Source organism: Clytia hemisphaerica, unplaced genomic scaffold (assembly GCF_902728285.1).
Source record: "Clytia hemisphaerica strain Z4C2 unplaced genomic scaffold, Clytia hemisphaerica genome assembly, whole genome shotgun sequence".
Lineage (NCBI taxonomy): Eukaryota > Metazoa > Cnidaria > Hydrozoa > Leptothecata > Clytiidae > Clytia > Clytia hemisphaerica.
Genome location: NW_027104372.1, coordinates 195001 through 210000, shown reverse-complemented (window position 1 = coordinate 210000; position 15000 = coordinate 195001). Strand labels below are relative to the sequence as shown.

The 15000-nt window shown below is 33.3% G+C and overlaps 2 long non-coding RNA genes across 2 annotated transcripts; both read right to left on the bottom strand.

Moving 5' to 3' along the window:
• Positions 1-2991: 2991 nt before the first annotated feature.
• Positions 2992-4820, bottom strand: LOC136818578 (uncharacterized). Its single transcript, XR_010848254.1, has 3 exons — positions 4731-4820; positions 3351-3503; positions 2992-3124 (listed from the first exon to the last, which is right to left on the bottom strand). It is a non-coding gene; the product is annotated as an uncharacterized lncRNA (long non-coding RNA).
• Positions 4821-5327: 507 nt separating this feature from the next.
• Positions 5328-6189, bottom strand: LOC136818586 (uncharacterized). The gene is made up of 3 exons (XR_010848255.1): positions 6111-6189; positions 5790-5867; positions 5328-5443 (listed from the first exon to the last, which is right to left on the bottom strand). It is a non-coding gene; the product is annotated as an uncharacterized lncRNA (long non-coding RNA).
• Positions 6190-15000: the final 8811 nt, after the last annotated feature.

Genomic DNA, 15000 nt, shown 5'->3' with positions numbered 1-15000 from the left:
CGAAACTGTTCGTGGNAATAAAAATGAGCAAAAATAATGGGTACACGAAGGTAGAGTCTAGGTCCCCTAATACTTTCAGCGGCTCAAGAGTCAAGAATCGTTTATTTTGGATTAGGGCATGTGATAATAAGACGGGGGAGGTTTAGGCAGAATAGGTGCCAGGTATGTGCGAGCCATAATATCCCTTTTTCACACCCTTGAAATTCTCTAAAAAGGGTACAAAAACCAATGAAAAACAATTGAGTCTGTGTAAGGGTTCCAATTTATTACAAAAATAACAAGTGATACTTTTATGGACCTACCTGGTTATGCATTTAACACATATATAATTGATATCTACATAAGCGTGACCATTAAACAATCATTCAGAACACAAATAGTGACGATCTATTAAAATTAGTCGTTTTTTTTTTATTAAAAAAACACGTTTAGAAACCAAAATTTCACGCTCTTGAAATATTCTTTCATATCAAGACTTCAAAAGCAAAAAAACATCTCATCAAAAAATCAGTAATTTTAAGAACATTGATGTATGCTTATTAATAGTGATTCTTATAGACAAACATGCGTTTTTTGAGCCAACTAAATTTTTTTGCAAACATCTGCTTGAAACGTATTTTACCTATGATGGTACCTTACTTTCCTGCAAAAAATCAGAAAAAATTAATGATCCAATTTTTCACAAAGTCCAAAAAACCCATTTTTTAGCCGTTTTTTGGCCCAAATTTGCCCCAAATTTTTTTTTGAAAATCGGGCTCCGTCACATTCGAGGGTTTATAGTTATGCATCTTTGTTCAAAAAATCGTAAAGAATGAAAGAGCCAATCTCGAGAAAAGCTAATACCTAAGTAATTGATAATGTGCTTATAAAAAAATATCGAATTTGGCCAGTTATTCTATAAAAACGCAAAGCAACCAAATTTCATGCGAAACACAATATTCTTAAATGTCGAAACAAAAAAATAAAAGAGCAAAAAAAAAATAAAAAATTGAGTAATTTGACTAAAAACATTGATGTATGCTTATTAATAGTGATTCTTATAGATAAACATGCGTTTTTTGAGCCAAAATTCGCTTAAGCCATCTTTTACCTACGATGGTACCCTACTTTCATGCAAAAAATCAGAAAAAATTAACGACTTAATTTTTCACAAAGTCCAAAAAACCCGTTTTTTAGCCGTTTTTTGGCCCAAATTTGCCCACAAATCTTTTTTTTTGAAAATCGGGCTCCGTCACATTCGAGGGTTTATAGTTATGCATCTTTGTTCAAAAAATCAGAAAAAACTAACGAGCCAATCATGAGGAAAGCTAATAACGAACGAACGGACAAAGGTTAATTTATAGGACCTCCAAAAAATCAATTCCCTCAAAGGATCATAAATTCTTGAAATTCGAACTAAAATTTGTAAATTTTGGCTGAAATCTTGGGGAAATAGTTTATCTAAGGGTGGCAAAAACGTCAAAAAAGGACACAATTTTCGAAATTCAGTCTCTCTAAGAATCAATTTTCGAACTTTGGCTCGGAAATACCCGTCATCTCACGGACCTAGTACCCCCGGGTGGTGATATGATTAATTTAATAATTGATATGAACATTACTCACTCATTTGGATTGAGAAATTATCTAGATCATTGACTACATTTGTGATGAAATCAGTGAGACCAATATCGTCAAGTGCTTTTTCTGGAGGGAAATGCTCGAAGAATTTCTAATGATGAAGGTTGATATTTTCACAAAAATAATTGTCTATTTTGTCTATTTTGTGCGGTGAACATGGAGAAAGGGAGGGTTCAAACAGATATACAAAAAACACCCCTGTCTCACAGCTCCGGTGGAACTTTTTTTCCTCAGTGGGATAAAAACTCCGTTTGAAATCCCAATGAGGATAGAAATTCTATTCGTCCAAGGTTAAAAAATCCAAAAATCCAGAGGGGATGGATTTTGAGTGCAATTTTTAAACATTGAATCTCGAATGGGGGTGAAATCAAAGTCAATTTCCAAGTCAATCTTTCCAATAGGGACGAAACTTTTGCCAAATTTTCCAGGGTCTGTGACACAGGGGTTAAAAAAAGAGTTTTGAGAAAAATCAGCTTATTGAAAATGAATCATTGAACTCATTATCATTAAAAATTCAGTGAAAATGAAATTATGGTACGCAAGGTCATAATCTTGATTTGTGGCAAAGATAAAATAAAAAGGACCACACGTCAAGCTGCAAAAAAGCGTTTATGATCGCGTCTGATCTGCATCCTTATAAGAAATGTCCGGAATGCTCTGCAGCAAACCTTTTGTTTATTTGATTAAAAAAATACGAAAAAATGTATGAGAAAAACTGTTCTGAATCTCTTCGGTCAGCAAGTTCGATAGCAACGGTTGGCAACATGTCTTTTGTTATGGCACCAAAGAATTCCAAGTTATTGAATTTTCTCCTGTATATATAAAGATAAATAACAATTTTTTGACTAAAAAACACTGAAAAGGGAGTCATAATTGCACCAAACGTCAAAAAAAGTTCAATCTGTGCTAAGCCAGTGATTTGCAAAAATAAAACAAACGCGAAGATAAAAATTAGAAAATCTTCATGCCCAGTACGCATATTGAAACTGGAGAAATATACAAAACGTGCCTTAAAAACAGGAGAAATAAACAGCCATTTAAAAAAATTTCTAGGTTCCTTCCTTTTGTTCCAAAGATACCATGACACACAAACGAGGTTTAAATTTAGCAAGAAAATAGAAAAATCTCAAATACATGTTTTCTTTACAAAAACATCCAAAATTTCTGAAGCCTTCAGATGTTCTTAACTTTGAGTTTTTTTTAAGCCTAGAAAGTTCTTATTTTGTGAGCATTTTCTCCCATGTTTCTTAAGAAATCGGGTGTTTTTTAGAGGTCACAAACCCTTAAAATGTTCTTAACCTGTTCTTAATATTTTTCATAGAAAAAAGTGTAACTTCTTACGCGTCGACCATGACCGGTTGAATCAAACATTCTTTGAATTGACTTGACTAATCGCATCTTGGGCCAAAGAGAGCATTCGCGTGCGTTCAGAATCACTATCAACGATGAGATATAAAATAGTGACACCCTCTGGTAGGTCTGTTGTCCCATCTGTTTTAATCTCAACCTGTGAAGTAATAAAAAGGATAATTCTAAGGTCAAAAAGTTCGTCATTTTCTTAAATGATACCTGAATTAGCCAAATAGAATCCGGCAAAAAATATTTTGCAGATTAGTGAAAATTATATCTAAGAGACACATGAAATCGTTATCTCTTTCTTGTTAATTTCTATCCACAAATTTTAAAACCCCAGACTATGTACTAAGAATAGAATAAGAACACAAGTGACTCACTAGTTTAGCTTTGTATCCAAAATCCAAAAGCTCTCCATGACTTCTGGACGTGGGAAAGTTTGACCTTTGAACTGATGTTGTGGACATTGGCCGCCCTTCATTGTCTTTGCACATTCAAAATACCAAAGTCCAAATTCGTCAGACTTCTGCTTCCTAAAAGAGATCAAAGATAAATATGATCAGTCATCATATATGATCACCCTACCTTTACGGTCAAACGCTTTTTTTCGAGTTTCATTCCTGTATCTCTACTTCTGAGATTTGCTTCTCAGTTTCTCAGATTTAAAAATCTGCTTCATATATGAACCGGCACTTCATACTCATTACAGAACGTTTCGAAGAAACGAAACAGAGCAGTGCCGTTCCAATGAAAATAGTGGGGCGAAAGCATTTCGATCTGTTTTGCTTTGTAACATGTTTTTTTTTAAAATTACAAATTTCGCGTTCAGTAAGTGTTTCGGAACAGTTTCGTTTCGGAGCGATACAAAACCCTAACCTAACTTCTGAACGTGGTCTAATTATATACGTATTTTACGCCTGGAAATCTCGTGTAACGGATTTATCCCATATATGTTCCTTTTACTGAGACACAAGAAATTTACAATGCACTCTACTTTAAGTGAGAAAAACATTTCTTCTTTTTTCTATTTCTGTCTAAATCTACTTTGTACAGGTGAGATTTTGAGTCTAGACAACTACACTTTTTTTATAAGAACCAGTAAAATCTTTCTGAGCCTCGGCTCTTCTTTTTGGCACTTTGAGTCTCAAATTGCTCTTATCCTGATCTTGTTAATCTTGGTATTTTAGGCGTTATACCCAATGTTTACTACTTTAACTCTAGACTAGTAAACTAGTCGTTGAAAACAGACCCATATATAAAAAATTCAAGCTCCAAATAAAAAGAATCGAAGAGGTGAGGTGACTAGAAGCTTCTTCCCTCAAAAAACGTTGTTTAATTTTACAACCTTTTTTAGGTTTTTGAGAATCCATCCAACTTTTTTGAATAAATGATATTTCATAGTAACATTATAAATGCAATCCCGCACGGGTCAGACATACAGAAATCTGTATGTCTCTCCGTACGATTTTAGGTGAAGAGAAAAAGGCCTCGGAAGTAGCTTCTAGTCGGTTATTTTCCTTTTCTCTCACGCGCGCTGAATATTTAATTAGTATTTACATTATTTGATTGACAGTTTTATTATAAGTAATAACCGACTAGTTTACTAGTCTACTTTAACCCCTAAATTGCTTGAAATTGAGTCATTTCAGGCCCATCATTGTTCTTAAATTGTTCTTATTTTTTGGTGATTTTGAGCCTCATTGTTCTTACAAAATTCTTCTTATATAAAAAAAGCGTAGATACTTATTAGGACTACTCACCCAAACATCTTTTCTATAATTCCTTGATCAGTGCACAACAGAAACTGATACTTTCCGAAACGGTCGATCGCAAATTTCAAAAAATTGTAGTGATCTAAAAAATAAGAAGAAGTTGGTTGAATATAAAAACATCCATAATGTATAAACTTGCTCAGGAAACCAAACGACGAAAACGATAGAAATTTAAGGTTTTTGAAGCCATTTGAGAGTTTTATAGAATACAGTAATTGATTCAACTTCGATAAATGATAAGATGTCATTCTTCAAAAGCATTCAAAAACAATGGACAACAAATTCTTAAAAATCCAAGCCGCCCTTGACTAAAAACGTCCTTCTACGAAAGTATAACACCCCCCTTCCCAAAGAAAAATTGGCCAAAATATCGTCATCAGTGGAAAGTTAATCCTCACTATAAAATATTGTGCTACTTTTTTCATCCATTTTTGGAACTTGAAAACAACGGAATTCAAATCCCAAGCCGTAAAAATATGGGAATATCAATCCCCATCGAGATTCAGTCAACTATTTTTGTCCGCCCAACTAGCTAAAAAAAGAATCCTACTCAGTCTGCGAGTAAAAGTTAATGCCAACCTTGACTGCCGTATCCTTTAGTGTACATGAAAATTAAATCTTTGGAGCCTTTGACATGTTCCATAGCCTGGTAGGCTTCTTCTTCGTTCTGAGCAAATGATACCATATGGTTGTACACAAAACTAAAACAAGAAATTGAGATTTTATAACACAGATTTCTGAACAAGAGACACTAAACGGCAGAACCTTATTTACCGATGGACATCATCATATCAAAAATATTTTTCCCTCTTACTTATACCATTTTTTCTCAAAAAAACTTTTCTTAGGTGACATTGATCTGAAGTTGTACTAAGAAAAACAAGAAGCCGAAGCAAGAAGGCGCCGTTTCTTCTAAAATGAGCTTTGACGAAGCGCTGTTTCTTCAAAAATGGACATACAGCACCGCAGGCAGCAACATGCTCATGAAAGGCCTGATGCTGTGCCAATGAGGATTTTATTTAACAGAAATGTTATATGTATACAGACCTGATAACCTGTGCTTCAAAGCTGGAAACGCTGAACAGTTCTGATAAAGAGTAAGGTTGCACCACTTTGCCTTTCATCCTATGAAAAGGAAAAAGATGATTTGACTTATGGTTTACGCATGAGTAAAGACAAGGAAATTTAGACTTGTGTGTAAATCATAAAAAAAACAAGAGATTCTTTCAAAAAAGAAATCCATTTATGCTTCTTTTCTTAACTTGATCTTAATATTTTGGACATCGGAGCAGTATGTTCTTATAGTTTGTTCTTATAAAACACGTGCATATTACAGATACAGAACAAAGGTAAAGAGAATGGGCTTACTTAGAAGCAACAAAAGATCTTTTCTTTTCACATTCTGGCAATTTTTGATCTTGGATTGTGGGATTTGCGCAATTGACCTAAAATAAAATGTCGCGTTGCAAAAAGAAGATTGAGGTATATGGGGAGGGGGCAGATATTTATTTGTAAATATTTACAAATATAAAGAACGAGGTCCTCGGAAAGAGGATGGAAAGATTGAAAAATAAAAAACGAGGGTCGTTGGTTTATTAGATGACCTCTGTCATAAAATATGTTTCTGACGCAGTTTCGTCTCAGAGAATGCATCAAAACGACGACAAAAGGCACAAAGTTAAGGAAAGAAGATCGAAGGCGTTTGTAGGCAGATCTAGCACTTTTCAACAATGTATAAATTGGTTGGGGACCATTCAAAAAGTATGTATACATAAATATAAGCAATATTTGAACCCCCTCCCCCTTGTACGCTTACGTATGTTTTCATAGTACTCCTCCCCCTTCCCTCTCACTGACTGAAAAAAGTACCTTATCGATATCGAGGAAAACTTCGTCCGGGAAAATTTTCTTCGGGGAAAATTTTTATCGGGGAAAAATATTCGTCACTTGCTGGTAGTTGGTAAACGCATTAAGGCCGGGGAAAATTTTCGTCGGAGAAAAATATTCGTCGTTTGGCCAAAATTTCGTCACTTTTCCCCGAAAGAAGTTTTCCCCGATAAGGTACGTACTTTTGAATGGTCACTACCTGCTAGGTAAAATCAATTAGTAGCATATTTTTAATACACCTTTTCGTCACTTTATTATCTAATTATCCCCCTAAACTCGATCTAATCCTTTTTGACATCTTTTTCTATTGTCTATTGGTACGAAAAAAAAGACTGGGACGGTTATAGGGGTGGTAAACGGAGAAAAAAAAAACCCGCGCGGCAATTGGCGGCTACGATCGAAAAGGTGTATTTAATTAAAATCATTATTACCTTGATAAGCCTGATCCAATATTTGCCTGATTTCTTCATCCTGTCTTGTACTTTATCCATAATTTGAAGTGTTCTGCCTATAAAAAATAGGGACATGATGAGCAATTAGAAATATAATATTCACCAATACATAGTCCATCCAACTGGCTGTGATCTCCTTGAAAACGATGACACCCCTGTGTCACAGACAAGCTGGAACTTTAGCCCCACTGAAAAATGTTACCAAAATGTCGTCCCCGGTGGACAAAATACCCTACAATTTCGGCCCCGGTGGGATATTCCAAGCTCGGGAACAATAGATTTTCTATCCCCATTGGGAATATTAAAAATTAAAAGCAAGATGGCAGGACTACAATCACGGACTTTAATGTCTAAAGGGGACGTCTGGTCTGATTTTAGGTATTGTTTTTTTAGAGTTTTTGGAAAAATTACTCCAGGGAGATTAAAATGAGCTATCTCACTTCAAGAGATTTTTTTTCAATCACTTTCTATGGCCATTTAAAAATCCCTTTTTTCAAAATTATGACGTAGCTTATGTTATATGTTTTCTATGTTCTTTCAAGTAAACAAGATTAACTCCTCTTTCTGTGCAGCTGACATAAGAAAATTTTAAGTAAGTCAGAGATGTGCAAGAGCATTTAAAGTCGTTAAGGTATGTGTTCACCTTTCTTGACACATTCTCTTTAATTGATCATATTTTTTAGAACAACAAATTTTTATATATCAAAAGTATATATTTTCTGAAAGCCAATAATATTCTCTTTCTAATGGTAAAAGTTTCGGCTGAATTTAAAAAACTGGGCAGGATATAATTAAAATCTTAAGAATCTTAACCTTACCTACTTCAAAGAAGTTAAAGTCACCCATAGCTTTTGAATTTTGAAAAAATAATTTCGATACTATGTTCCCAATAGATTGAACTGAAAAATTGTCTTGGGATTTTTTTTCGGATTGAGTTTAACTCGTTAAATCCTTAATTCTGTAAAAATATCGATGAAAAAGTAAATTTAAATGTGATTTTTTCAGTTATCTGTAAATCGAGGAAAAACAACTCGGTTAGAAATAAAAAGTTTTAAGACACAGAAAAACTTATTTCAAAGGGATGCCAGGAAAGTCTTAAAAACATCAATAATACTTACTTTTGAATTCTGAGGCGGCATTGTGAGTATAAAAAAATACACCAACTGCGTCATCCAAGCTTAAAAGTGCTTTCAATTCTTCGTATTGCTTGACTTCATGTAACATATCACATCCAACATTGTGTAAAGAAAACAAGAATACCACCAAAGAAATTTTAAATATCATTTTTGTTTTTATAATCACCGGTTATTATTATTATATTTAAATTTTCTTTAGTTCCAGATACCTAAAAAGTGAAAAAGAGATTTTGATAAACATTAGGGGTCATCCATATAGTACGTACGCAAAATTTTTCCAAATATTGGACACCCTTTCCCCTCTACCCTTGTACGCAGAGAACAATAGAAGTGACGTCATTGAGACAATAGAGGTACGCTTTTGCTAAGTCTCCCTCTCCCCCTTCACTGCGTACGTACGTACTATGTAGATGGCCCCTTTCTAAAAGCCTGAAAGGCTATGCTTTTTATATATTTTCGATCTTTACTAAATCACTGATCAGGGCTAATAAAAATGTTCTCAATCTAAGAAAAAATTGGACGTTGTTCACCAAACAGTATATTCAAACTTTTGTTTTAAATTTTGTTTCTGATTCTGATGTTTACTATCGGGTCTATTCCAAAATCGCATTCTGAAATTAGATGTCTAATTTGTCCATTTCCAGATTGCACACAGCTAAAAATTTGTAACCTGAGATCAGATTGTGGTTGTTTTCCACCCACCACGCTGAAGTTCTAAAGGAATGGGTGAAAACATAACAATCTGACGAATATGCAATCTCGAAATCGTAAGGACCGCGTTCGTCTAAAAGGACTAGCGATGACAACAAAGTTGCGTGATTGTGTTTATGAATAGGGCGCCGTATCAGTTTTTGACTTTCTGGCGCACAACAAGATTCTTGTTGTAAAATTTTCTGCGGGAGGAATATTTTCCTCAGATGTATAATTTTCAAGTGCTTTCAGAGGTTTACCGTGCACATAAGAAAATTATGAGCAGCTGCTATCAGGTTAAAAATTTGCCGATCTTAGGTTTACAGACATCTATGTAGGCCAAGTGGTAAACAGCTGAAACATCAAATAATAATAAATACTAGTCAATTCAGGGAAAACCGACGTTAAGTCAGTTTCAGGGGAAGCTGAAAACTAATAGTCAACACCTTCGTTGTTAAAAAAATCAAAATGTACTTATTCATTGATATCAAGCACTGTCTACAACCTGAGTAACTTTTCCATCATAAAATTTTTTTTTTTGGCAATTACATCAGATTGTGAGAATGGTAGAAACAAACTTTCACAAGTCATCACAAACATTAACCAAATTAACACGAGTACTTTACATGTGTGCAAATAGGATATTTTTGATCAGATAAGTGAAACATAAACCACTTAGTGGTTTTTTTTAAGTTGTATAAGTCTGCCGTAAGGTTTTAAAAATAGTTATGTATATAAATGTTCTACATCAATGTTCTTTCAAAACAGTTTCCAAACAGTTGTCTTCTGACCTTTGAGGGAGTAACATCTCTTAAAGCAAAGTTTTCAACCCTATGCGGACAAACGCTTGCGGACAAACGTATATGCGGAAAAACGAGAAAATTGCGGACAATCGTCGGTTTCGGTTTCAGTCCTACTGCATAAAGCCGAAGACCGGTTTGGTTTCTGTTCGACAGCAAAAAACCAAACATTTTCTATTTATTTATACTTTTTACTATACATTTTACAATAACTACAATAATTTACTAAACGCGTTAATCACTTAAGTGTGAAAGCGGAAGTATACAATAAAGACTTTTTAACATTTCACTTTACAACAAACGCGTTAATCACTTTAGTGTGAAAGCGGAATTATATATTAGAGGGGCCTCGGCCCCGAAGTACATTGGGCCTAGTGTACTTTGTTTGACATGGCTAGTAGGAAAAGAGACCCTCCATCTCCACTAGAAGATATTTCAAAAAACATCAGTGAACTTAAAGATGATTTCACACGTAGAAAAAAAATGAAAGTCCATTTTCTGGAATCCTCTTCTCCAAAAAAAAGTATTGTTCAGCCTGAATCTGATCCTGTTTTTAATGAAGATGGTATAGAATTAGTATCTGGTTTTGAAACTAGCAGTTCCTCTTCTCGACCTTGGTCAAACTCTGTTGCAGGTGGTGCTACCACTTTTGATTCCTCTAATAAAATAAAAAAACTTAAAATAATCTTACACGAACATTCTTTTGAAAAACCTTACAACTTAGAAACTATGAACTCCTATATAAATAATTTTAAACTACTTTCTGCAAAAGAAGCTCATACTAAATCCTCTGTATTGATCTGTGAAATAGATATAACCGACATTGACAATCTCAGTGATAAAAATAATTGGTCTGATAAAATAACTAAATTGCAAATTGATAAAAGATCCAGACTTCTTGACAGTTACTGTGTTAATAAAACTTCTAAAGACACCAATATTCCACCTATTTCTTTGGAAAAAATATATGAAAATCTCGATCACCATGGTGTTCCAAGGGTTTTTAACTTAAGGAAAGAAGGAAATTTAGTTGTGTTCGAGGTCGTCAAAGGTGATATATCTGAAGAATTCTCTTTTACCACCAAAATTAATAATCTTATTAGAAAACACCATGTTAGACCTTATGATCCAGTAGATAATTACATTACCCAATGTAAGAAATGCTTTAAGTTTGGTCATATCTTTTCTGCCTGTAAATCCAAAAATCAGTTGTGCAGTTGGTGTGGAAAGGAAAATTGTTCTAAGAAATGCTCTGTTAAATCGTGTGTGAACTGTGGAAAAGCTCACTCAGCATTTTATAAAGGTTGTGAAGTCTATAAAAAACTTTCTGATAAAGCCTCCATTACCAGAAATGATAGACAAAAAATTCAAAAAATCAATATAATCTCCCAATCTGTGTCTGAGGTTAAAAATACCTGCCAATCTTTTGAAAAATCCTATGCTCAAGTCGTTGAATTTGAGAAAAAATCTGCTTCCATGGAATCTAAAGTTGATCATTGTCACTCTTTTATTAACAAGGTTGAAAACAAGCTATCTGATATAAACACTCATCTTTGCAAGATTATAGAAAATAGTGAGAAAATAAACAATAGGATTGGTGAATTGGAAAGAAATCTGAAAAAAGAAATCTCTGCTATTCGTCCTAGAATAGAAGCTCTAGAATCCTCTGTAAACATAATTAAAGAATCCTTTGTCTCCAAAACAGAACTATCTGAAGAACTATCTTCTGAACTAGCCTCCTTTTCTAAAAATCATGTCAGTAATACCTCTCTCATTTTAATTCTTTTCGAGTGTCTCTATGCTATGGAGCAAGGTCATATGTCAGACTTTATGAATATTTGTTTCCATCTTCTCAGCATTTCCTCTAGACATTTAGGACCTCTTGATAAACCAGGATTTACCAATAAATTCACAGACCTTCAAAATACCTCTTTACTATGTTCTCAAAGCCCTCCTGAAAATAATACTTCATTACCATGACTCTTAAAATTCTGCAACTAAATCTCAATGGGTATAAATCCAAAAAACAAGATCTCCTAGTTCTCATCAATGAACAAAAACCTGATATAGTCTGCCTCAACGAAACAAAACTCATAAAGAAGGAATCCATTTCAATACCTAAGTATACCTCAATCATGAACAACAGAGCCAACAGACGAACCTTAAAATCTTTTGGAGGGGGTACAGCAATCCTAATTAGAGATGACATAGTAACTGACTTTATTAGAAAATACCAAATTGGTAAACATGAAATTATCTCTATCTCCATCTTTCCTGACTCTAGAAATTTAAAACGATCTTTTAATCTCTTCTGTTGCTATTTTCCACCTTCCTTTACTGTAGATCTTGACTTAATTAAACTTCTTTTTCCACCTAACTCAATAGTTGTTGGTGACCTCAATGCCAAACATTCTTCTTGGGGTAGTACTAAAGATGGCATTAGGGGCTTAGTTTTTAGAGAACTTTTTGATAATAATCATATGGAAACATACAATATGCCACCTAATTATAAGAACAAAAAGGGGAATACAAGGAGGTCATTCAACAAATAGTCACCTCTCAAGATAGATTTTTTCAAATAGAAGACATTTCCTCTCTTCCTAACATGGGTTCTGATCATCTCCCAGTTACTTTCTCTGTTTTCGATCCTTTAGCTTCTTGTAAAAAGACTAAAAATATTAAACTTTATCACAAACTTAATCTCGATTCTGTTACAACCATTCTTAATAATTTTTCTCTTGAAAAGGTCTTTGGTGTTAAACAAGTAGAAGACAAAACATCCAATTTAATCTCCTTGCTTAAAGTAATTGAATCCAAAGTTCCTAGAAAACTAATCACCACCAATAACCAAGGTTTATCTATTAGAGCAAGAAAACTTATCAAAGAAAGGAGAAAAGTCATCAATCTCTTGAGAAAAAACAAAAACTCCATATTTTTAAGAACAAAAAAGAATAGTTTGAACAAAGAAATCAAAAAAGAAAATAAGACCATTCTTGATAAAAGGTTCAACACCATAAAAAGTAGGATTAACCAGAAAACTACCTCTAAGAAAGCCTGGAAACTAATAAAAGCTATTCTAGATGGAGATAACAGTAACAGTAAATTTAAAACCCCAAAAATATTCAAAAAAGATGATGGGACTCTAGTTAAAGATAATCAAGAGATTGCTAATGCTTTTTGTGATAGACAAAAGAATATTTTCCAACCAAATGAATCTAAAGATGAGAGACATAAATATCTTGTAGATCATTGGTTTAAAACTTCTCAATTCCATCTCAGAGAATATAATTCCATTTATTATCGCTTTTCCTCCAATCTTACTAAATATGTAGTTGACCATCCAATTTTATTATCTGAAGTCACTGGTGTTTTAAAAGGCCTCAAGCCCAATAAAGCACCAGGTGACGATGGCATCAAAAATAAACTTCTACATACCATCTCTGACCAAATTGCTCCTTGTTTTACTTCTATCTTTAATGATTGGCTTAACAACTCTGTCTTTCCTTCTCAATTAAAAACTGCCAAGATTCAAATGATCCCTAAAAAGATCAATACTACCAAACTATCTGAGCACAGGCCAATCAGTCTCCTCCCAACAATTGGCAAGATCTTTGAAAAATATTGGCAGACCGAATATACAAATGGGCAGAAGAAAACAACATCCTAAACATGGAGCAATCTGGGTTTAGAAAGAACAGATCCACCATAGATAATCTCTTTCAACTATTGAATGACTATCAAGAAGCCAAAATCTCTGGGGAAAGGATGCATGCTGTTTTTGTTGATTTTGAGAAAGCTTTTGATAAAGTCAACCATAGTCTTTTACTATATAAATTAAACTCTTTTGGTTTACCTAAATATCTACTCTACATTTTACATAGTTATTTATCTGAACGAAAAGCTTTTATTCAACATCATGACTTCAAATCTTCCACCTTTGTTTTGAAAGCAGGAGTCCCCAAGGCTCCTGTCTCTCTCCTATTCTTTTTTCCATCTTTGTGTCTGATGTACCAAAACCTCCTAATAGTAAAATTAAAGTATCTCAGTTTGCTGACGATCTAGGGTCATGGGAAGATACAAAGAGTTTACGATTCTCACCTTGATGAATATGTGGAAATACTGTTTGAATGGTTCGAAAAATGGGGTCTGGTAGTGAATTTTGATAAAACAAAACACATTAATTTTGGTCAAAGCAAGATCTCCATCTGGGTTAGGAACACCAGACTAAAAAGGCAAATGAAATAAAATTTCTAGGCCTTTCCATTGACAAAAAGTTAAATCTTATTCCTCATATCACAGATAAAATCAATAAATCCTACCATATCCTTAACTTTCTATCTACTCTTAAAAATCAATATTCTATGGATAAGAAAAAACTTCTTATGTTTTACAAAAGTCTTTTAAGATCACGACTTGAATACTCTCACATATGTCTTCTTTCCATTTCAAACTTTCAACTAAACAGACTAGAGCTAATTCAAAACCATGCTTTAAGAATCATCCTGAATAAACCAAGATGGACTAGAATAACTGACATGTATGCAGAAGCAAAAATTTGTTCCATAACAGATAGACTGAGAAATCTCTCAAAGAGTTGGTTTACTAAAGCTTTAGCTACTCCTCACCATCCTATAAACCATACTCAATACATAAATAGAAATAATCCTGACAAACCTACTTTATATGAACTTCTGCTAACCTTCTGAAACACATCCTTCTTTTTATTCTCTTTTTTTTATCTTCTTTTATCTTCTTTTCTCTCTCTTTTATCTTTCTTCCTTTAACATAAAATAGTTATTTACTTAGTCCATATTGACTTACAATAAGTTTCTATCTAAATAAATAATTGCAATTTTTTTAATAAAACTGACTTTCCTTTTAAAGTCATAATTGAACACATAAATAGTTATTTATTTTGTCCTTACATTAAACTTAGTCGATACTGACTTACATTAAGTTTTTATCTAAATAAAAAACTTTCTTTTAAATAAAATGACTTTCTTTTCTTTGTCACCATAGACACTTAGTACATAATGACTTATATTAAGTCTTTATCTAATTAAAAAATTGACCTTTTTAATAATTATGTTCTTTCCTAATTCGAAATAGACTTACATTAAGTCATATATAATTAAGAAATAGCTCATAATTCATATTTTATTGACTTATATTAAGTTTGTCCTTTTTAATAAAACTGATTCTCTTTATTTTAACCTATAATTTTCTTTCCTATAATAAATAATCATCTTTTGTTTTATAACCTTTAAAAACCAGGAAAATGACGACACCGGGA